The 24902-nt window shown below is 34.6% G+C and overlaps 1 long non-coding RNA gene across 1 annotated transcript in view; it reads right to left on the reverse strand.

Annotated features, from left to right (window-relative positions):
• Positions 1–24902, reverse strand: part of LOC120612518 (uncharacterized) — a 534137-nt gene that overhangs the window by 205530 nt on the left and 303705 nt on the right. The window contains exon 8 of the long non-coding RNA XR_005655466.1: positions 391–470. This is a non-coding gene — a long non-coding RNA (uncharacterized LOC120612518). The remainder of the gene's footprint in view (positions 1–390; positions 471–24902) is intronic.

Below are 24902 nucleotides of genomic sequence, written 5' to 3' on the forward strand. Positions count from 1 at the left end.
CTTAGCTGTAGTTCATTAACTTTAATTGGTTTTGTTGCCTCTCCTCAGGTTTCCTGGATCTTTCAGCCATCTCCTCCCCCAACTCTCTGCTTCCCCTTCTTCTACCTCTCGCCTCCTCCCCCTCCAATCTGGCTTTCCCTCCTTCCTGGCAGCATTTTTAGCTTTAATTTGATAGTAAAAAAACTGAATCCAAAGTTATAAAATTCTTCAGATTCAACTTATTTGAAATAAAAAGAAGTTTTGGAAAAAGAATGGATATCTCAGCTTTTAACCAGCAATCCTTCAAAGGCACATATCCCCATCGGTAGCAGGTGCTCTCTGAAAGTGAAATGAATAATATAAATGCATGAAATCATTCTTCTGATTAAAAATGGCTTTAGGGGTACTTACTTAGGACAGGTACTGTTCTGGGCCCTTGAGACAATCAGAGAATAAAACAAATTCCCCATTCTAATGGAACTTACAGTGTACTGAAAAGACAGACAAAAATAAATGAACAAACCAGTATATTAAAACTTGTTAGTGAAAAGTGCTATAAAAAACATAAAGCATGGGGAAGGAGTTAGAGTGTCGGAGTACTGCTTCAGATAGTTTGGTCAGCAGAGACTTCTCTGAGGAAGTGACTCTTGAGCAGACACCTAAGAAAGTAAGAGTGTAAATCATATGATCTTTTGGAGGAATAGTGTCCCAGATGGGAACATGCAGTAGTGAGAAGGTCAATATATCTGGAGTACAGTATGCAAAAGGGCATGGGAAGAAATGAGGCCTGAAATAAATGAAAGAAAAAAATAATCAAACAATTTTTACATTCATCTCCTACCATTAGAGAGTTATCTATGTGTATAGCATTCTATAATAGTCACCTAAACTATCAGATTCTAAACAATTGCTGTATTAAAATTTCCTAAGCATTTAATTCAGAAATGTAATGCTGTTTGAGATTCCCGCTCCAAAGTTCCCACTCCCATTGTCACGAAATTAAAGCTAATCTATTGTACAGCCCTAATTCAAAGATAAGGAGCTAATTTGAATTGAGGGTAAGAGAGAAGATGGAACTGAGAACTGCTTCTAGTCCATATTGTTAATTCCTATGTACTGATAATGGGCCCACCCAAATTTAATTTACCCAAGTGAAGTTTCATGAACCACATATCACCTCTGCATTTACTTCTGTTGTATCCCATAGGATTAGAGTCACGCTGATTCAAACATAACCCTGGACCTTAAATATATACATGTTTATGTATTATATACCGTACATATATATATGTGTATATATATATATTACATGCTATATATATGTTATAGATATGCATACACACTCGTCTGTCTACATAAATAGAAATATGTGTGTATCCCATACCCCTTACCCTATGAAAAACAAAACTGATTGCATTTTATCAGCCATATTTGATGTTTAAAATGTGTCTTCAGAAAATATAAGCACCTGCCTGTTTTAGATCCACTCAGAACTCTTACATATGCACATTCTTTTTAAAACCAAAGCAAAAACAGAAAGAAATGCTAAATTGCTTTTAGGTCCACTGGATGATTTCCATTAGCCTTTACTTATTTTAAGCTCATGGCACACACAAGTGCTAATTTTCATCACTAATGTAGTCCAACCTGATCTACTCAGGCAGAATTGCACCTAAATCTCAGACTTAATTCAATGCTTCCTAATGGAAATGGGAACCAATTTTGGAAAAGAAAAAAAGTTTTAGAGAAACAAAATACTACAATGATGATTATGCAAAGAATATTCCCCTGGAACCAGAAGAACTGGATTCTAGTCCTGGTACATGATTATTGGAAGGTTATTTTATTTCTCTGAGTTTTAGTATTCCCATCTCTACAAAAAAAGTATGTTGAATTGATGATTTCTAAAAACTATTTAAGATTTTGAATTCTATATTTAAACTTTAAGTAAATTCAAAGATATGGAATAGATTCCTGGATAATAAATCCATATACGTGATTTATTATCTTTTGGCGACACTGTATAAGACAGAATACTGGTCAAAACTGACAAGTGCTCCATATGGAAAACAGATTTAATGTAAGAATAAATAAAAAAAAGGAAAAGCAAAGTGGAGAGAGACTTTGAAGAGAAGTAATAAAGAGTACTAGGAAAATGAAGTAAAAAAATCCATAGCACAATATAATTCTGTAGGTACCCAAATTACCCACTGGATGCTGGGAATAGAACAAGAAAAGAAAAAGTCCATACAGTTCAACACTTCAGAAATAAAATGTTCTATTAATAACAGCAAAAGTAATACGAAATAAGACACATTTTTCAGAGAGTTACTAATTCCATGGCCAAAAGAATTCAGAACTTGAGCTCTGCTATGAACTAAATGATTGCATTCTCCAAAAATTAATATGTTGAGGCTCTAACCTCTAGTGTGATGATATTAGGAGATGGGCCCTTTGGGAGGTACTTGGGTTTAGATGAGGTTATGTGGGTGGAGACTCCATAGTGGGTTTAGTGTCCTTTTAAGAAGAGAAAGAGACATCAGAGCTTTCTCTCTCTGCCATGTGAGGGTACAACAAGAAGGCAGCTCTACAAGCCAGGAAGAAGGCTTTCACCAAGAACCAAATCTTCCCACCTTGACCTTGGCCATCTCAGCCTCCAGAACTGTTAGAAAAAAATGATAAATGTCTGTTGTTTAAACCACGCAGTCTATGGTGTTTTGTGTCAGCAGCCCAAGCTGATTAAGACATCCTCATTGCCACATTGTTCAATGAACTATTGGATCAGAAAGGTCGTTTATTAAATTAATTTAAACATGAAGGCAATTTTTTATTAGAGAGGGAGAGAGAGAGACTGAGAGATTCTTTACAAATTCCATGTTAAAAAAGATATGGAGAGGGAGCAAGAGGAAGTTGAGAAGAGACTTCGAGAGGATGACGCTGCAAGGGCTCCTTCATTTTATACTCTTTCCCTTCAACATGTTCCCTCTTGGACCCAATAGAGAAACATCAAAGGAGTTTGTATCATTCCAGTGAAGGAGGGATAGAAGATAGTCACAGAGACATTAGGTTTAGCAAAGCATAAATATGCAATCCAACAGGTGATAATGAGCTTTCCCCATTCAGAAAATGCCCTTTCACCACCCCCAGTGAAAAATGGCTTATATTTGCCAGAATTAATGTTCAATCTACAACCATATATAGAATAGAAATGGTCACATAGGTCAAAGCTTTTGAAAAATTGAATAATTGACTGAATGTTTCTCAAATAATTTTCAAACTCCCCTTTCTGTGAATCCATGTCTCCTAGAATTCTTCTTCTTCTTAATCTGTCTGACTTATTTGGTTTGAAGAAACAGGATTAATTCTGTTTATTTAAAAAAAAAAAAAGAGGAAAATTCTGCCATTTACAACTATATGGATAAAACTAAAAGGAATTATGCTAAGTGAAATAAGTCAGACAGAAAAAAAGACAAGTACTGCATGACATCACTTATATGTGGAATTAAAAAAAAAAAAAGTAAAACTCAAAAACAGAAAGTAGAATGGCGTTTGCCAGAATGGGGTAGGTAGAAGAAATAAGGAGAAGCCGGTAAAGGGATACAACTTCCAGATATAAGATAAATTATGTTTGAGACTACTGTATAATATGGTGACTAGTTTCTAATATTATATCATGTAATTGAAATTTGCTAATAAAGTGGAACTTAATTGTTCTCACCACAAAAGTGGGGGAATGGTAAATTATGTGAGGTGATGGATGTGTTAATTAACTCAACAGTGGGAATCCTTTCACAATGTGTATTTATATCAAATCATCACATTGTACACTTTAAATATATTACATCTTTGTTTGTCAATTATACCTCAATAAAGCTAAAAGGAAAGAAAAATAGAAAAAATTGACTTTATAATAATTTGGAAAATTATGAATGGGGTAGTTGTTCTCTGACAATGCAGGATCGATACATGATTTTAAGAGTGAGAGTAAAAAAATGCAATTAATTAGCTCTTAAACAGATCCTATGACCCAAATGCCCTACCACACTAAACCTAAAATAGCATATCATGAATAAAGGCCATAATGTCTTAGGATGCATATTTAACCATCTCTGTGAAAGGACAAAAAAGGGGAAAGAGGTTAACAATATTTAAATATCTATTACGGGATAGACACCATTGCAGTTATTTTCTTAATAAATCCTCAGGACAATACTATGAAATGTGTATTATTCACCCCACTTTATCAGTGAGAGCATTGAGAGTCAGTGGTGTTCAGTAACTTGCCCAAGGCCACAAAACTAGTAAGTGGTAGAATCAAAATTTGAACCCAGGTCTAAAGGCTATGCTCTTTTAACCAGAGTTTGTAAAAAGCATGGATTAGAATAAATTTGCTTTGGATGTTGTCACCCATCAAAATTTGAAGATTTTGGTGACATTGGGACAAGAATTAAGCCCACACTGATGGGATAGCATCAGTCCTTCAGGAAACAATTTGCATGTGTACTATATACTGAACACTAGGCTAGGCACTGTGAAGAGTTATATATATATATATACAAAGATATAAACATCACACACATATTTGTGTGTGTATCTATTTCTCAATTAGTACCTGTAATTATGAATAACCTTTAAGCTTAAGCATTCTGTTTTTATAAGGAGGGGCAAATGATAAAACTAAATGATATCAGCACATAATTTCCAGTGTATTCTCATGTCAATAATCAGATCAACCTCTTATCCCTGCCACACATATAGCTTCACTACTGGATATGGAAAATTTCATATTCTCAGAGGTGATCTTGGACACCATGATATCTTCAATCATCAAAGTCTAAATTATGTTGACTCTAAACTTACAGGGGTAGGAAACCATATTCATAAATACATTTGATAAAAAGGAAGATAGCAAAATGAAAAAAGTTTTTTTATTTCTTCCTTCAATCGCATCCCAATAAAACATACCTTTATTTCTTTTCTATCCTTTAGATATCTAGTAAAAAAGGAATATTTTCAAATTTACTGAAAAATTCCCTAAAAGACTTTACTATTGGTGTCATCTCACAGAGTTGCACATTGTAAGATGAAAGAATAAGACTGTTTTCAATTGCTTTGATCCCTAGGTGTGGCTATTGACATTTATAATAATTTGCTGTTAATATAACCTCTTTTCTTAAAGAAATATATTTTGCAACTTCATACTTCTAAGACTCATTAATTATGTATGAACATGTAATTTTAGAGATAACAGGATGTCATCCAGTGTGCCTGGCACATCTTATCCTTGGGAGAACAGTAAGCCATTTATACCCTGGAATATCAAGATGTCACATGTATATTCACTTACTCCAAGATGTCACATGTATATTCACTTACTCCTAGTCTCCTTGCTTACCTCGTCATTCCAATTCCTGCACCCCACACTGGATATTATCTGAAATTCAACTGGTGGAATGTAATTTCTTTAGTATGAATCTTATTTAAATATAAATGTATGATGGAGTTATAAGAATGAGTGAATAAACAAATGAACGAAAAGATAAAACTGACATTAATATCAATTTCAAATTCTTTCCTGAGAACTGACTTTGATTGTGGAGACTAAGGCATTCTTTTTTATAATACTCCATTATATATACCAGAATTTATTTATCCAATCATCCCAAGAAGGACACTTAGGTTGTCTCCATACCTTTGGCTATTGTAAATTGTGTTGCAATGAACATGGAAATATAGAGCTAGTGATTGCATTTCCTTTGGATATATACCCACAAATGGGATTGCTAAAGCATACAGTAATTTTATTTTGTTTCTTGAGGAACCTATACAATGTTTTCCATTATGGCTGTATGAGTTTGTATTCCCACCAACAGCGTACAGCATTTGTCCTCATCATTTTGATAACAGAAATCCTAACAAGTGTGAGAAGGTATCTTATTGTGGCTTTAATTTGCATTTCTCTGATATTTAGTGATGTCAAGCACCTGTTCATGTACCTCTTGTCCATTTGTATGCCATATTTATTTTTTTGCAATTAAGTTGTATGATTTCCTCATATATATTGGATATTAATTCCTTATAAGATGCATGCTTTGCAAATATCTTCTCCCATTCCATAGGTTGCCTTTTCATTCTGTTGATGGTTTCCTTTGCTGTGCAGAAGCTTTTCAATTTAATGTAGCCACACTTATGTATTTTTGCTTTTGGTGTCAATTCTAAAAAATCATTGCCAGACCAATGTCAAGGAGCTTACTCCTTATATTTTCTTCTAGGAGTTTTATGGCTTCAAGTCTAATGTTCAGGTTTTTGATCCATTTTGAGCTTATTTTTGTGTGTGGTACAAGATAGGGGTCCAATTTCATTCTTTTGCACCATTTATTAAAGAGACTATCCTTTCTTCAGGGTATATTCTTGGCTCCTTTGTCAAAAATTAATTGACTAAATATGCATGGGTTTATTTCTGGGCTCTCTATTCTGTTCTATTGAGCTATGTGTCTGTTTTTATGCTAATACCATACTGTGTTGATTAATATAGGTTTGTAGTACAGTTTGGTATGAGGAAATGTGATGCCTCTAGCTTTGTTTGTTTATTTTAGGATTGCTTTGGCTATTTGAGGTCTTTTGTAATTCCATGCAAATTTTAGTATTGTTTGTTCTATTTTTGTGAAAAATGTCATTGAAATTTTAATAGGGATTGAATTGAATCTGCTTGGATTGCTTTGTTTATTTCAAGATTACTTTGGGTAATATGGACAGTTTAACAATATTAATTTTTCTAATCCATAATCATAAAATATATTTTCATGTATTTGTGTCTTCTTTAATTTCTTTCACTGATGTCTTATAGTTTTCACCTACTTGGTTAAATTTATTCCAAAGTATTTTATTCTTTTTGATGTTAATATAAATGAAATTGTTTTCTTAATTTCTATTTCTGATAATTTGTTGTTGATATATAGACACACAATTGATGTACACATATTTATTTACTATCTTGAAACTTTACTGAATTCATTTTTTATTTCTAACAGTGTTTTGGTGGAGTCTTCAGGGTTTTCTATATGTTATATGTCATTGGCAAACAAAGACAATTTCACTTCTTCCTTTCCAATTTGGATGCTTTTTATTTATTTTCCTTGCCTAAATGTTCTGGCTAGGACTTCTAGTACTATGTTGAATAAAAGCGGCAAGAAAGAATGGGTATCTTTGTGTTGTTTCTGATTTTAGAGGAAAAACTTTCAGTTTTTCAATATCAAGTATAATGGTACTTGTGGATTTGTCAATTATTGCCTTTATTATGTTGAGGTACATTCCTTCTATACCCAATTTGTTGAGAGCTTTAGTCATAAAAGAATGTAGGCTTTTTCAAATGTTTTTTTCTGCATCTATTATGATAATTACATGATTTATCTTTCATTTTGTTCATGTGGTATATCACATTGATTGATTTGTACATGTTGGTACTTCCTTTCATCCCTGGAATAAATTCTACTTGATCATGGTGTATGATATTTTTAATGTATTGTTAAATTCAGTTTGCTAATATTTTGTTGAAGATTTTTGCATCTATGATCATCAGGGATATTTTAGAGCCTTTGTCTGACTTTGGTTTCAGGGTAATGTTGGTCTTGTAAAATGAGTTTGTAAGTATTTCCTCATCTCTTATTTTCTGAAAGAGCTTGAAAAGAATTAATATTATTTCTTTCTTAAATGTTTGGTAGAATTCACCAGTGAAGTTATCTGGCCCTGGACTTTTGTTTGTTGGGAATTTTGAATTATTGATTCAAAATCCTTACTAGTAATTGGTCTGCTCAAATTTTCTGTTTCTTCATGGTTCAATCTTGGTAGTTTTAAGTTTATAGGAATTTACCCATTTTGGTTGGCACCTAATTATTCATAGTAGTCTCTTATGATCCTTTGTATTTCTGTGGTATCAGCTGTAATACCTACCGCCTCTCTAATTTCTGATTTTATTTGACTCTTCTTTCTTTTTTCTTGGTAAGTTTAGCTAAAATTTTGTCAATTTTGCCTATCATTTCAAAAAACAGCTCTCAACTTAATTGATTTGTCAGCTCCTTCTCTTGTCTTTCTAATTTTTTTCTCACTTCAGATCTGCTAATATTTGTTTTATATTTTTAGGTACTCTGAAGTTGAATACATAAATATTCACAATTATTATAACATCTTGATGACTTGACCCCTTTATCATTATATAATGATGTTCTTTGTCTCTTGTTACAGTCTTTGCCTTAAACTCTATTTTATCTTATACAAGACTATCTACCCCTACTTCCTTTAAGTTTATATTTGAACGTTTTTTTTATCCCTTCACTTTCATTTTAAGCTGAAGCAAGTCTCTTGTAGGTGGCACATAATCGGGTCTTTTTTTTTTTTTTTTAATCCATTAAGCCACTCACTCTTTTGGTTGGAGAATTTGGTCGATTTACATTTAAAGTAATGATTGATGGTATAGACTTACCATTACTGTTTTGTTCATTGTTTTAGACTGTTTTGTAGTTGCTTTGCTCCTTTCTCCTTCCCTTGCTCTCTTCCTTTATGATTTGGTGCTTTTATGTAGAGATATGCTTAGATTCCGTCTCTTTATCTTTTGTGTACCTACTATAGATTTTTGCTTTGTGGTTACCATGAGGCTTATGTAAACTATCTTATAGTTATATCAGTCTATTTTGAGCTGATAAGTAGTTGAGGGTGTGCCAAGACCCTTCGGTGTCCCAAAGGGGAGTAGCTCAATCAGTATGCAGATACAGGTTGATCAGAAGCCAAACCCTCAGGTAGGAGCTCATAAAGTATGCATTCAGACATCTTCCAGGGAAAGACTGGGAGATGGGCTTTGTTGCCTACTCCCCTAGTCCTAATACCTGGGAGGATAGTCATGGGGAGTGCTTGAATACCCATTAAGAACTGCTTCTTTATTTTCTATGGATCTTGTAGAGGAAGCCCCAATGTTTTTCAGAAAGAGGTTTTTGGGGGACCTGTACCTGGGATGGGAGCTTAAAAGTTGGAGCACTAGATGTGCAGTCCAAACCTTTCACTCCTCCAGGAGAAGTTGGGTGGTGGAGGTTCCTTCCTGTATGGCCCTGTGCCAGGGTTGGGATATATGGCATAAGTGTGTTTTCAGTCTTTCCTACCCATTTCAATGTGGATATTTTCTCATTTGCTCAATGTGTAGGAGTCGGCTAGTTTCTGAATTTCTCTCATAGGAAATTGTTCTGTGTGTAGCTGCACATCCAGTATATCTGTGAGAGGAAGGAAGTTCAGGAATTCCTATGTCACCCTCTTTTAATCCTGCTAAGGGTTGATGATTACCCAAAGTTCATGAGTCTGTTTCTCACCCTGAAAGTCTTTTTTTTTTCTTTACCCAATTTAGATAATGTCATTTGAAATGTGTTATACATTTTCCTGCCTTCATAAACCAGATATTATGAATATAATTCTTTATACCAACAAGTACATTATAAAGCAATATGCTGAACTATCGACATAAAAAGATTAAGAAAAAAAGATGAGTTCCTGCCCTCCCTGAACTCATCATCCAGTTAGAAAGATAAAAATGTAAAGAAATAATTGTAGTATAAGCAGGCCCATTCCTAATTTGCTGGACCTGAGCAAGAGTACAAATGGAGGCCCCCATACCAGATGTCTTAATAATTTTAGAAAATTATAAATGAAGCTACAAACAGTTGAATAAAATATTTTGTTTTCCCACTTGGACAAATATACTTTTTTAACAATATGGACTACTACATTCAAGTTTAGAATTCTTGGATTCCTTAGAGTTCCAGGCTATAAATTAATGTTATCAAAGAGGCTGCCCTCTGGATTCACTCCTATAACCCACCTCCCTTCTTTCATGATCCTACCTTCAGCTCTGTCTTTCATCATGAGGGGTCTTGAACACATGTGTGTGGACATCTAGGCAACAAGTCCAAACTCTAGCCACATTCCCCCACCCCTCATACCTAGTGGTGCTCGCACCAACTGCATGGAGTAATCTCAAATTAGAAAGGACCCTCTTCAGTTTCTGGGATGCAACTGGAGGCATTTGGGTAGGGAGTCTTACTTATAGTATCAGGCATCCTGAGTATAACTTAGAAAGGGGGAGGCTAGGACTTCAGGGAGAATGTCTCATTGACCACAAAGACCTCTTCGCAGCTGGAGGAATGTCGGAGACCTTTGAATTAGGGCTCCTGTTGCCCAGATCTGGGGCAGGGGGTGAGAGGGGTGGCACTAGCCACACTTAAATGAGGTGTTCACAAAAGGCCAGTGGATCCCTGAATGGCAGTTCTTCTATGCAGGATTGGGGAAGTTATCAGAGAGGAGATGGCATTTGAGCTGGGTCTTATAGCATGAGTGGGAGTTTACCATGCAGAGAAAGGAGGGAAGGGCGCTCCAGGAAAAGAAATAGCATATGGGAAAACACACAGTTTGAAAGAGTGGCATATTCAGAGAATGGTGAGAAGTTCCTCATGGCTGAAGCGTAGGGGGCATGTGGGAGATGAGAAGAGATAAAGGTGGCAGGGTTTATGGAGGGAAATATTGGAGAGGCTTTGATCATGTTGAATGTCGTTCTCTCAAAAGACATTTGAGATTATGTAATGGTAGCAAAGCACACTCTAGTGCCAGCCTTATGATCTCAGAGAGGACCTCTGACAGTGTGGACAGACTAGAACTGGGGAGATCAACTGATAGGCCATTGTACCCAGAAAATAATGAAGCCTAAGAACATTGTCTTCAAGCATCGAGAGCCTACACATGAACATTCTTTCTTGCCTCTAACTTATGGTACTGGATACAGAACATGAAAAAGGAAAAATAAAGTATCGAACACATAGTCATCCTCAAAATAATATAGTGGCAGCAAGGACAGGATACCAAAGTGAAGAGATACTTAAGAGGGAGAATCAGTAGGACTTGGCTAACTGGGTACGGAGGGAAGGGTGAGGGTAAAGGAAGATCTGAAGATGACTCAGAGGTTTCTATTTTTGGTAGATTGTGGTGTTAACTGAGATGAGACTATGAGAAGGGGAATAGCTTTTCTGAAGTTGACAAAATTTATTTCCTTTCTATTTTATTGTCTTACATAGAAGCACAAGGTTCCCAGCTTACACTGGAAGGATAATTCCCCTTTGTAGGGAAACTACTTTTTGCAGTTTTTCTTTCTTCTGCTTTTTAAAGCTTCTCTGTCCTAGTTCTTATTAAGATATTGTCATTCACCATATCTTTATTTTCTCAAAGCCCCCAAATGGACTGTAAATCAAATCAATCTATATATTATAATAGGACATGAAGATGGACTCCGAGACTCGTCTAGATTAAAATGTGGAAATTTCAGGGCCTCTCTGCTATGATTTTTTCCTTGGTTTAAAAGTTTTATCTCAATGAGCTGAAATTATAAGATTTGACCTTCAAATAAAAGGTATAAGTGCCAAAATCTTCAAAAGAGGCCTTTAGGGTGGGTAATTTGAAGGAGTAGAGAGCTTAGTTTTTAATCCTTAGGTCTATTGGCTTTTCCATGAAATGCTTATTATTTTATTTTCCTGATGACAGAAACATTGTTGGCAAATCTTTTATATCAACTCTCTGTATGTTTGAAATATAAAGGCAAACTTCAACTCAACCATCTCAATATTTCCCATTTCTCCCAAACCTTTTGGATAGCTTTAAGGACTCCAAAGAAGCATTTATAGCTAGCTTGTTCCTAAGAGACCAGTTGAGTACACTGACCTAGAAATAAGATTGGTGTACTTAGCCAAGGCCTGGGAGAGATCCTGGAGCAGGTACCGGCTAAGTTCTGTGGAGCTTGCCTATGGGGCACGAGAGGCCCAGCTTTGCTTACTGCAGTTTGGCTGGGAGGACTGTCTGCATGCTTCTCACCCAACCTGTCCATCTGATATCATATTCATTGATTACTAAATAGATAAACAACATTGACAAAAAAATCAAATACAACAAAAACAATATTAGCCTAGTAAAGAAGATGACAATAGTGAAATATAGATATCACCGATTGCTTTCAGTTTTATAGATATATTTTTGTTTCTTGAGTTTGTAACTTGAGTTATGTAGATATCTGTGATTGTGATTGCCATATACAAAAACAATAATGAAGGCATTTTTTAATGTACTTTTAGGCATATAATCAAAACTAAAGAATTTTAAGAGATTGTTTTAAAGCGTAATTTATTTCTTCCAATTATATAAACACATTAAGGATTTTCTCATGACTTTTTTAAAAATTATTTTTATTCTTTTACTTTTAGATTTCTAATTAATTCGAGGGCTTTTTTTTTCTTCAATAAAAACATATTTCTGAAAGACCTCAATTATTTGCTCTTCCTAAATGTTTTCCATTGCAAAGATTAGAGGTGATAAATCACATTCAGTTTATCTCCTACGGTTTCTTATAGCACATTGTCAACTCCCCTCTCACCCTCATATGCACACCCCCCGCATAGTAACTGCATATGGGACAGTGTAAAGGCTGTGGGATAAGTGACACTATTAGCACAGTGTGGTGGCTTTGATATGTTGCTCTCGGCAGGGTTGCCAGAAGAGTGACAGACTCCTGCTCTAATGCAAAGACTATTTCTCATTTATTTCTAATAGTCTTATATTACCATTAGTGGCACAAAGCAGACAGACATCATGCCTGAAAAATCTCACATTCTTGAGATTAGTTTATTATGTTGAGTGCCAGCTTTCTATATTCACTAAACCCTTTATTAAAATGAAAAATAAATAAACTTTTTTTAAAAAAAAATATCCAAATGTATAATAGGTCTGAAAAAGTGGTGAACAATTTTTATTTTAATTCAAATGGAAACAGCGTTGTGGCTCACACCACCGCCACCCCACGCCCAGGGGTGAGGTTACAGAAACTCAAATTTTCTGTCCAATTTTCTAAGGTAAAACTGTCCTAGTCTCCCTGCATGGGCCATCATGCTCCATGAATTTAGTTTTGCCAATTTCTAAGCCTTGAGCAAAACACTGTTCCTAAACAAGAACAAAAAAATTAATGAATAATTTGTATCTAAAAATAAACCATATTAATGGTTGAAAATTGGGGAAAAACAAGGATCAAAGACATCCAAGGAAATAGAGTAGATGGCTCTCTGTGAATGAAGGAGGAGTTAACCAATGAGCAGTTATAACCAGCAGGTTTAAAGCACAAGCCAAGGTACCTATAAACGTGGGAATATTTTAAGTGTAAGAAAGCTGTTAAAGGGGACTTAAAAGAACAAAAAGTATCATTTGTTCCCCTAATTAACTTTGAAGAGTCTAATTAAGGGCAACATAAAAACCTAAGAAATGTTGGTTATTAGGCATGTACTTTAACTTGATCAGTGAGATGGTATTCTTGTAAACAAAGATGCTAATTTCACCCAGCCCAAAATAAACCTCTCTGCAAATATCTCACAACATAATCATGCAGTACCTTGGGAGCAGAATCCCTATCTAGTGCAAGTTGCCTCTTGAGGTTCCTAATTCTAGGCATTCACGGCACTCAATTTAAAGATGCAATCGAAGATAAAGAGCATTCTGATAATTTGGTCACAACGTGGCCACTCCTCAAAAGTGTCTTCTTTATGTTGTTTTATAACTTGCTTGAGCAACTCTAAGTGTTGGTCATTTACATTATGCATAGGTAGAACTTTCTCTCTAAAACGGAGATGAGCAGGATAAAGTTGAACATTTATATCTGATTAAAACAATACCTTGGTATTTTTCAAGGTTAGGTTATGTTTTGCTATTCCTTCAAGAATACATTCAGATTTCAGTTTTAACACTCAAATAAATTTAAGAAAAAGAGACAGTATTGCTTTTTAGAAAAGAAAATATAAAAATTATCATATTAGAATAATAAGATTATATAATTGTGTTTTTATCTAGTTTTCCTTTAATAGCTCTAAGTGGAGTGAACCCTTAGCCCAGAGTTAAAATTCTGATCACTGGAATTTGTTTCATGTTTTGATTCTGTGAGGATCAGTGTCATTGACTGGAGAAACACAAGTAAAAGTATTTTCTAGGAAAGCTTCACAGAGACATATAATGAGACCATTTTAAAGAGTTTGCATTTCTTGTGAAAAAAAGTATTATGATTTTTATTATTGTCAACAGCAATAAGAAGTGCGAGAAGGTAGACAATTATGGCTTAATGGTATAATCACACCAAATGGGATTTCCAATTCTATTTAGTGTTTTGAATTAGCCATAGCTGCAGTAGCTAGTGCAGCTTTGCAATTGGCATGCTATTGAAACTAACCCTAAAGCTTGCAGCTAAGGAAGAGTGGCTTCTGTGATGCTTTGAGACTTTGGTTCTAACATCAGCACTTGAAAGCACAGCGTCAGACAGCCCTGAGATGAAGGATTATAGATTACAAATAGAATTAGTTTTAAAAGTGTATTTTGGCATACAGACACTTCTAGGATTTTCTCCCACTAGAATCTCAATAGCTGACTGCCTATACTTAACATAGCAGAACCTGGAGAGATGGCCGCTTTGCTGGGGGTCTCCTGCCCTAACAGAACCAACTGAATGTGGATATTACAGACCAGAAAATTGATACCTCATAGAGTCACACTGGAACAATTACACAAAATTAAACACTCTAGACATGATAACAGAGTGACGTAAAGTTTAAATATGAAAACAATAGTCTTAATTACTTTGTGCATCAGTATAAACCAGTATGTAGACACAAAGTATCTTCTTGTGTGTATAAAGCACTGCACTTTAAAGAACAGCAAAAAGAGAGCAGAAAATAGATACGATAAGCAAGAGAGCATCCAGAAGACAAACCACCGAATTACTCTCTTTAAACCCAGATCTTTTAATCTAGCATTAAAATTAATATGCAGAAATTATTGCGCCATAAAAAGTTTGCTACATTGTTCCAAACTACAATTATCTTTTCTGAGAGTATTCGTGTTGTCTGCTTCCCACCTAGACATTTCCATCTCCTTCTACTAGAGTTCTTCTATCATTTAGGTAAGAGAATGCCATCATCTTCCAGAAGCAAATGTAGAAACTTGGGGCAAAAATAGACAAGAATGAAGAGCAGAAGTCATTTCAGATCCATGGCCAAATATTTAAGCAACATCTAAAATTTTATAAGCCCTATTATATCGTTCGCAACTACTTTTTTCCTCATATTCCTAATCATTTAGTGATACGAATTACCCCCAATAAAAGTAATAAAACAAGCATCATTTTTCTTGTGAAAAGTGATTATAATATGAACATTCTATAGCTCTTTGAGAAGAATATTTTCATCTGATATGACCTAGGCTATTCCATGGTATTTTTCTGCTACATTATACTGTCTGACTTTAATATGCCTATAAAACTTGATGTGTCTTTACCTACAGCAAGAAACTAATTTAGTGCTAATTGCTCAGTGTTGTCATCAAACAATCAGTGTTGTGTGCAACACCTCAGTACCTGTGCATAGCTTTGGGTAGGAATGCTTAGTCTGCACATATACCCCTTTATTAGCCTTTAAATTTTTTCACTATTTTCCAACTTAGCCACATTAATATCAACAAAAATGAATTATTACTGAAAATATTATAAGTGCTGTCCTGTAAGTAAGATATGGATCATTTTTTCATTCCTTTTCAGATTAAGATATTTAAGGAAAAAAAAATAAAGAATTCAGAAGACTGACAGGTACCTAGGTCTGTATTCTGAATCTTTTTCTGAATGTAGTACTTACCTATATATAAATTTTTTTAAAAAAAACTTACACCCTTACAACTTAGACTACTCCTGTAAGGGAAGAAACAGTTCTCTGGCCTTCTTGTCAGAGGTTAGATGATTGAATGAGATATCATGTAAAAAAAATTGACTGTTCTTCTCTTTATCAAAATGCAATCAAGCATTATTTCAAAACCTTATGAAAAACCAACATGCTGCTCCCTCCCAGTTGTTTCTCTAGGCATTTAGAACATGCTTATTGTGGTTTTCTTAATCAGCTTTGGACCTCGTCCTGACAGAAAGAGAAGATCCTTCTCCAATTCCATTAAGTGTTTCCCCTCAAAGCTGCATTTCTAACAGGTGGTATTTGAAGGAATACTTAACAGAATCCCACATCTGTGATAAATGGGGCTGAATATTCTTTCTCTCCAAAAAATATTTTCTAACAGCATATTTGGATGAGCCATGGGAGACAAACTTTACTCTTCAGAGTCCAATAGCAGAGATATGTCAACTCACATTCACCCTGTTGAGACCTGGGTGGGTAGAATACTTTCTCCAAATGTTCTAACACCATGGATACAATCCATGATACAAAAATAATTTGGCAAGATACATGAGAATACATTTTTGCTGTGTCTGGGTCAATGATTTGGGATGGAGTCACAGACAACCACAGCCATAGGTAGCAGCCTACTTTCTGCAATAGATGTAAGGAGACTCAATAGTGAGAATATTGGCTACTAAATATAAGAATAACACTAGAGACCCACCTTTTATGCAGCACACACTTTTTTTTTTATGCCTATAGCATCTGGTCTTCCTAGGTGGTCTCCCATCCAAATACTAACTAGGCCCAACCCTGCTTAGCTTCTGAGATCAGCCATTGGGCTTGTTCAGGGTGGCATGGCCATAGACCATGGACCCTGGCTCCACTGGGAGCAAACCCAGGACCTTCTGCATGTAAAGCAGATGTGCTAACCGCTACACTATGGAACCACATCTGCAGCACACACTTTTTACACTCATGAAGCAATGATTTTTATTGATAAATCCACATTCTGCTTCCCAGTCTCCTGGTATGAATAAACCATATCCATCCAGGATGAGTAACAGAGGGTTGGAGTCTATTTGCAGACACGAGGTAGAGAAGAGGTAGTTCAGACTCAGGGATATAGACTTGGATTCATTGAGAAAATGTACTATCTAATCCACCAAGTTAATCATTTGGACAGGGGAAAGAGTGGTACTAAAATAATATGGGTGGGTCAACATAAATTTTTTGTCAGAATTATTATATTTCAACCATTCCGATTGACACATTCCTGACAAATACATTTTAAAATCATGCCACAGGTGAATCCAAATTGCATAAATAGAAAAAAAAAGGATGGTGCTAAAGATAAAAGTGTAAATTTACATGCCATCTTCTAAAATTTATTCATTATTAGCATTGTGAAATACCTGAAAAACATTTGTGATTTCTGCATGACTTGTTTTATTTTTTAACAAAAATTCTGCGTTGGTGTTAAACAGATTTTTCAACCCTCAACAAACCAGATGGCTAATCCAAAATTATTACATGAAATATGAATAGGAAACTAAGAACTGTACTCTGCAAAAAGATAATGAGAATTTTTCAGCATTTACATTTTTATCAAAAAAAATTTTCTATTTCATTGGTATCTACTTTGGAATTGTAACAAATAGTGATAATAGCAAATGTCTATATTTAGGGCAAACTAGCACATGTGTATCATAAATAATAGCACAAGTTAATATTTCTGAATTGCCTATTTTTCTTGATATAGACATTTGGTAATCAGCACCAGAGTTGGCATATAAAGAGGTATTTAGATAATTTTTAAAATACATATTGCTTACTCAATAGACCATGTCTTAATCTGCAAAGAAAATCCATATTCTGGTACATTACAATAAGGTGAGATCTTGACCCAGGAGACAATTTTTTTAAAAGTATACACTTTTGGCTTAGCACAATCACTTCACTTCAGGACCACCTAAAACATGTCTGTCTGTGACTGATGAATCACTTGCTAAACTAATAGCAGTCCCAAAGTGGAATAACTTTGACCTTAAAACTAAAATGTTTACTACCCAAATATTATTTTTGTACATTGGCACAAAGAAGTTCATTAATTGTGCATCACTGTCTGTCTTCTACAGCTTTTAGTTCTGACTTATTGCCTAATTGGCAAAGCGAAACTTCCAACAGAGAAAGGTTTAGCACAACCTGGCCAAAAAGGGCTTGCTTTTGGCTCCTCACCTGGCAGAACTAATGTCTGTGGAAGCGAGTCTCTTTCTGCTCAGGTAATACAAAGGGTGAATACAGACAGCAAATGCAGACAGCAGATGGAAGACTTGCTTGATTTTGTCCACTTTAGCATCTGGCCAGCTCTTGGCAAATATTATTTTCAGAGCACAGGCAGACAGGTGAAACACCATCAGCCATTACAAGGTGACACTGACAACAGTGACAGAAGCTGTGACTTGGGCGAAGGGGAGGACCAACTGGTAGTAATCTAAGTTACTAAACTAAAGCTATCTTGCCCTGCCTGTTGCCGCTGTGAGAAGATGATACAGATCAGTGGGCTGCTAATGAGAAGCAAAAGAGGATTGTAAAGGCAATGCCAGCAGGCATAAGTGAGGAAGGAAGATAATTAAGAGACAGCATTTAAACTTCAAGTAAAATCTAAATTCTGTAGCATTAAGATTAAGGACATAGGCCAGTTTGGACTAACTAATAATAAGAATTTAACAAATATGCATGCAATGCTTAGGCAATAACAGCAATAGCATAGAAAAATAGGTTGGAATAAAAAAAAAAAACAAGGACAATGTGCATATAAATGTAGTTAATATCACACTTAATATATCAAAACAACCTCTGTTAGGATAAATTAGTATGATGAAGTGTTTGCTGGTTCTTGACAAGTTTCTAAAAATTGGATAAAATTTTTTAAATTAAATGTCTTCAATAATCTATTAATTCAGCCTAGATTAGGAAATGTACATATTATATGATTAAATAATGGTTCTCTTCCTTCTCGCACATCAACTCACAGGGCCATTAATCTGATTATTTCTTTCACATCTCTTCTTTTTGTTGTTGTAGTTGTTAATGAATAATGCCTCATGAGATTTAGTATAATGATTTCATATCCTGGCAGAGACCTATAAAGCTCACCTATTATTCCACATGCTTCCTTGCAATGTTTTTTGTTTCGTTTTGTTTTTGTTTTTGTTTTTTATGTGTCAACTTGGCTAGCTACAGTAATTCAATCAAACACTAAGCTAGGTGTTGCTGTGAAGTTTGAAGATGTAATGAAAAGGCCACAATTAGTTGATTTTAACTAATGGAGATTATCCTTAATAATTCGGGTGGACCCGATTCAGTCAGTTGAAAGGCCTTCAAAGCAGAGCTAAAGCTTCCCTGAGACAGAAAAGGAGTTCTCCTGTGGATAACAGCTTCAGCCTCAGCCTGTGAGTTCCAGCTTGCTCATGCTTTCCCCATCCTGGTGGACCCCTCTGGATTTCAGACTTGCCTATCGAGCCCCAACAATTGTGCAAACCAATTCCTTATAATAAATCTCTTAATATGTGTATCTACTACTGGTCCTGCTTCTCTAGTTGAATCCTAACTGATACACCCTGCAAATTTTCCTAACCTCCCTTGCAATTAGGTTGAAGCTATGTGATTCATTTGGCAAATGGACTATGAGGTAAGGATGGACGTGTATCACTGGTGGACTGAGACAACTAAAATAAAGGCTGATATGCCTCTTCCGTCTCTGCTTTTTCTGTGGCAACCTTGGAAGCCAAAAGTTATGATGATAAAGCCACAGTCATAAGGAGCCCATATCCCGGAGTCATAGAATGAAGTATCCCCAAATTGCATCAGACTTTGTGGGAATGACAAATAAACCTTCCTTCTGTTAAACCTCAGATTTCTTGACCTCATTTTCAGATTTTATTTATTATGTGAATGGAGCCTTCTTGTCCCAATTAATAGATGTATTCCTGACTTTCTTTCAGATCCCCATTACACATATACAGTTACTACCCAGAAACTCGCTGAGCACATTTTTGTCATAAGTTATAAAGAAGTAGTTCTAGTACTGGATGATAGAAAACTTCATTTTCACAGGCAATGATTTATGCAAAAAAATAAAATAAAAGTGAAAACCAGTAACTGGATCAAAAACAAGAGCTGTAATTACTGCACTGACTATAACTATTAGCAGGACGTTTGTTACTTTGTAAAATCAAGTTATACTTGTTTGTTCATAGCTCCACTGCAGCGCACTCTCATTATAATCCAAAGAGTCTTCTATGGTCGGAAAGCCAAATACGTAAATGACACCACAGCATATGAAGAAGAAACACCCTATTAATAGTGTCCAAGAATGACAAAAGAATTCCACACAATAAACTGGAATCTAGGCCAGTTGACCTAAAAATGTAAACTTTTCAACTCTTCAGTGTTATTGGGTACTGATTTAAGTGGTTGGACTATTGAAGAATTTCAGATTAGCCACCTTGACTTGTCTGAAGTCCTACAATTCTACCCAAAAATAATAGATAATCTATATGTACAAAACATTATTTCTATCTGTTCTTCCTAGATTTTATTTATTAAGAAAGAAAATGTAAGAAATGTCTGAGAATGTTTTATAGTTTAAAAGAACAGCTTTCATACATGATGTAAGGTGAACTATGTAAAAAAAACCATACATATAGGCCTATTTACATATGTATATACATAGGAGAGAGTAAGAACATAAAAAATTTCACAAGTGAGGTGATTATTCCTCTGAGGTGATTTTTAAATTATTTTCTCTCTATTTTTCAGTTTTTCTAAAATGAATTTTTTTAATTGAAAAAAATTTTTATAATATAAGCAATAGTGGAATTAGTTAAATACGAAATAGTAAGATAAACATTGTAAAAAATAACATAAGTATAGGCCTTTGCATTTGTTATAACACTTGTGTTTCAAATAGCTTTTCATCTAAAATTCACAGCATTTGGATTAAGTACCTTTTCTACAAAATTATCAAAATTATTTTTAACGAACATCTAATCTTTCCCTAGCAACTAAATGATTACTCTATGAAGTAAAATTTAAATCTGAATGCACATTTTTCATTTTAACAAATAACTACTCAGCTTCCTTAGTGGATTTTTTTTTTAATAAATGGATAGGACCAATTGTAATTAATGTCATTAAATGCTTTTTATGTTAAAAGATGTTACTAAATGTGTAAGTATACTTGAAAACACTTTATTTCTAGTCAATATGAATATTATATCCACCTCAAAATTTGTAAATATTATTAGCTCCCACTTTCTCTTGCTAAGCAAAAGTAAAGATCATCTAGTCTCCACCCAACTGATCACATGTCCTGATTTGCAGGGGCTTATTAGTAGGTTTTAATTATTAACACCATCACAGTTATCTTCTTGCCACATTTTTCACTATTGGTTTATTTTTCTTGGCAATGTCCTAAATTTCCCAGTTTTATTCTATTCTAATTACATTATAGAAATTATTTCTAGCCTACATATATATGTTATTCTCTTTAATGTGCCATATTTGTCAATAATTGATCTTGGCTTTTGTCTATTTTAAAATTTTTTCCAATTGAGAGGATGATAGAGATTTATTTTCATGGATGTAGAATTGCCATAGATAAATAAAATAAAATAAATAAGTAAATAAATAAATAACCAACTTATTTCAGAGACCAACTGAGAGCATTGAATATACTTTGTGACTTGTAAAGATTTAGAAGTGTTCAGCCTCAGAAACCAAGGGGGCAAAAATATGAAAGTGTTTTTGGTTCATTTGAAGTTTTAACGCTCCTGCAAGTTAAAAGGAAAAAGAACTGCTCGACAATTACTGTCTGAACTGTTTTTCTCTGACTTCTGCCTAACTCTGGTGACTCTTTCCTTCTTTTCTTCAACCTTTAATTATATATCAACTTCAAAATATTGAAATGTTAATTTTTCTATGTTACAGTATTAGTCTCAACACCAAATATAGCTCTGATTTAACCTGTTTTACCAAGAAGCTCCATAACGTTTTTGAGGTGTTTATAGACTAGCTTTTGGGTTTATTTTAGAAAAGTTCTCTAATTTTTTTTTCAAAAGATAAGTAAACAAGAACAATTATACCTTTTACTTAATTGGCAGAAGGGATCAAGGGTGTCCCTAGACTGTGGTGAATAAAAGAGCAGCTGAGGTGAGGGGTGAGGGGCTGTCTCCTTCTAAGGTATCATTGTGGTTTTGCTGGAGAAGTCCAGGAAAATAAAAGCTTTCTGTATCTTAATAAATGTAGCCATGTCATCTCTACCATAAACATGGGTACAGCCCTGACACCAGAGAAAAAGTAGAGAATTGATGATTTTGAGGTGTCTATCTACTCATCTAGATCCCAAAACTCTAACCATGGTACCCACACCTCCACAAGTGGTTTTTGAAATTAGAAAGCCACATATATTCCCGACCATATATACAGATGTGTATACAGAAATACAGCAAAAACAGCCCCATGACATTTTCAATAAACACTTTCCCAAAATACCAATTGACTATTTGCTGTTCCAAGGCCTGTTTAGTGAGAGATATAAATATTAAAAAATACAAGTAAATATACAAATAAAATATAGAAAGGAGCGACTTAGCTTTGGAGAGACAGAGAGATATCATGTTCACCATGGTGGTTGGAACAATGTGGCCAACATTTATTTGAATTCTAAAATAATTATCCAGTCATGGAGTATATAAGTTTCTTTACTTAATTTTTCGGTCCCACAATGCTCAGTTAATGTAGGCATTATTAATGAGAAATGGGAAAATGAGAAGTTTTATATGATGGAAGAATTAAATAATAATGATGAGATAGCATACAAATCAAGCCAGTTATTGGCTTAAAGAGAAGAGAGTCTCCCCTATACCAAGTTTTACAGAATAAGAGAGTAACTATTTCAGAAGCCAAGGTTACCACAGGTATGCACCCAAAGTAGTCTGCCTGTTCATTGTGAAATATGTTCAAAATGTACAAAAAAAATAAAATTCATTATTATTAATTAGCTAGCATGTAATAAAACCCAATGACAACTTTTTTACAGTTCAACATCAACCCTGCACACTACAGCCGAGTATTTTTTTCCTGAAGTGCCACAGCTGTTTCTGATTCTCTCACTATTGTTCTAATTTAAAGACCAAGAAGTTTGTTTTCATTTGACACTGTATTAGATTTTCAAACTATTTGCTAGAAACTACACTCAAATTTTTGCTGTTATGCATTCTTCCATTGGAGTAGCATTAAAAAGTCAACATTTTCCCAGTGCTTCAATTCTGAAACAGTACAAAAAAGTATGCTAATAGGAAGACAACATCAAAATAAGTCAACCACTGCTCTGGAGAATTTGGCACCTTTCTTGTTTCTATTCCTCCCCAAATCAACAAGTTCTTGGTTCTGCCAGACCCAGTGGCTTTTTAAAAATGGGCCACAAAACAAGATGTAAATAAAGGGTATATTTTTACATTTGATATACTATATCAAGACCTAAAGGACTTAATAAAAATGCAATAAAAATGTGGAAAAAATGTTTTTTACTTTTTCTTTATCTTCTGTCAACTATGTCTTCTGGCCTAAAGGACATCAACTATTTAGCAAAATCTAGTGGCAACACTAGCATTCTTAACTTTCTTTCTCTGTTAAATGTGTCCTCTCACATGTTCTTTTCTTGATAGAATAATAGCAAAATCATTTCCTTTATCACAGTTATCACCAAATAACTTTTGTAATCACAACTTAGCTGTTTGGCTTGGGCAAATTACTTAACCTCCCTGTGCTTGAATTTACCACCTATGAAATGAAGATAAGAATAGTCCCTATATTATAGGATTGTTATAAGAATTCTTTTTTAATTAATAAATACAAAACACTCAGAACAGTATCTGACATGCATTAAGACTTGATAAATGTTAGTTATTGTTTTATTTTTATTATCATCATTACTACTTTCATCATCATCAAATTTCTCACCATCACAAAGATTTTATCACAAATTGTCAATCATGACATTCCTAAACTAATCAAATATTTCAAAACCATGGAGCCCAAAAAAATCTTGACAGTAATACCAGACCTCTGCATATGGCAGAGTTCCATTTTCATGATCATCTTTAATATTCCATATGAGGATTAAGTCATATCCTTCCATGACAAAAGAAATTTCTCCTAAATTAATTTTTGAAACTTAACATAAATAAAAAATTACATTCATGAGTGGAAGTCACTTTCATTTACAAACTTGAAATATTTAATTATGTTTCATAATTTCTATGAATTTTTCTAGAGAATAAAATATTAGTTCGGACTGGCTTCTGTTAGATCTGTTAAGCTGCATACATGTGGTAGTACATATGTAAAAATACAGCCAATCTTGAGCAAAAGAAATAAATCAGGTTTGAACTTTTATCATAACCTGTTGGTGAACTACTAGCAATCTGTCATATTCTGGGTCACATTACCACAGAAATGGAGCATCGCCTCCTGGAGTACCCCTCTGAGAACCTCAAGTTCATGGGAATGAACAGTAGAAGGGACCTCTGAACTCTTTCCCACAGCCAAATGACAGCTGTGATTCTTTGGCCTCAGCTTGCCTTCTTAGCTGATTCGGCATGAAATTTATGGTGCTTCCTACACAGTGTCCCATGCCAGTTCTGGACATTTATTATTCTGACCAGTTATTGAAGGATATATGTATCTCCTATCATCCAATTTGATCAAAATTCCAGCCTCCAAGATAGGAGGAACCAGCCACAGCTAGGAATGGGGTAGGAGTATATTCTGATATGCTGCCAAAGTTTGTTTCCTGCATCTTAAGTGCAAACTTAAGCACAATTTAATGCTGTTTTTAAAAAGCCATGTCAAGGGTTCATTTGATCAGCAAGTTTATCACGTGATAAAGATGCGTAGGGGGGAAAAAAAAAACAGACACTAAAAGAGCAGATGAAGACCTCAAACTTTTTTACAAGAATGTTGGGTTTCAATTTTTTCAAGCTTCTATTACTTATGAACAGTGGCACCTTGATAGATTACCTAATCTCAGCTTTCTCATCTGCAAAATGGAAATAATAATGAAAAACTCACAGTACTGTTGTGAAACTC

This window comes from Pteropus medius, unplaced genomic scaffold, assembly GCF_902729225.1.
Source record: "Pteropus medius unplaced genomic scaffold, Ma_sr-lr_union100, whole genome shotgun sequence".
Taxonomy (NCBI): domain Eukaryota; kingdom Metazoa; phylum Chordata; class Mammalia; order Chiroptera; family Pteropodidae; genus Pteropus; species Pteropus medius.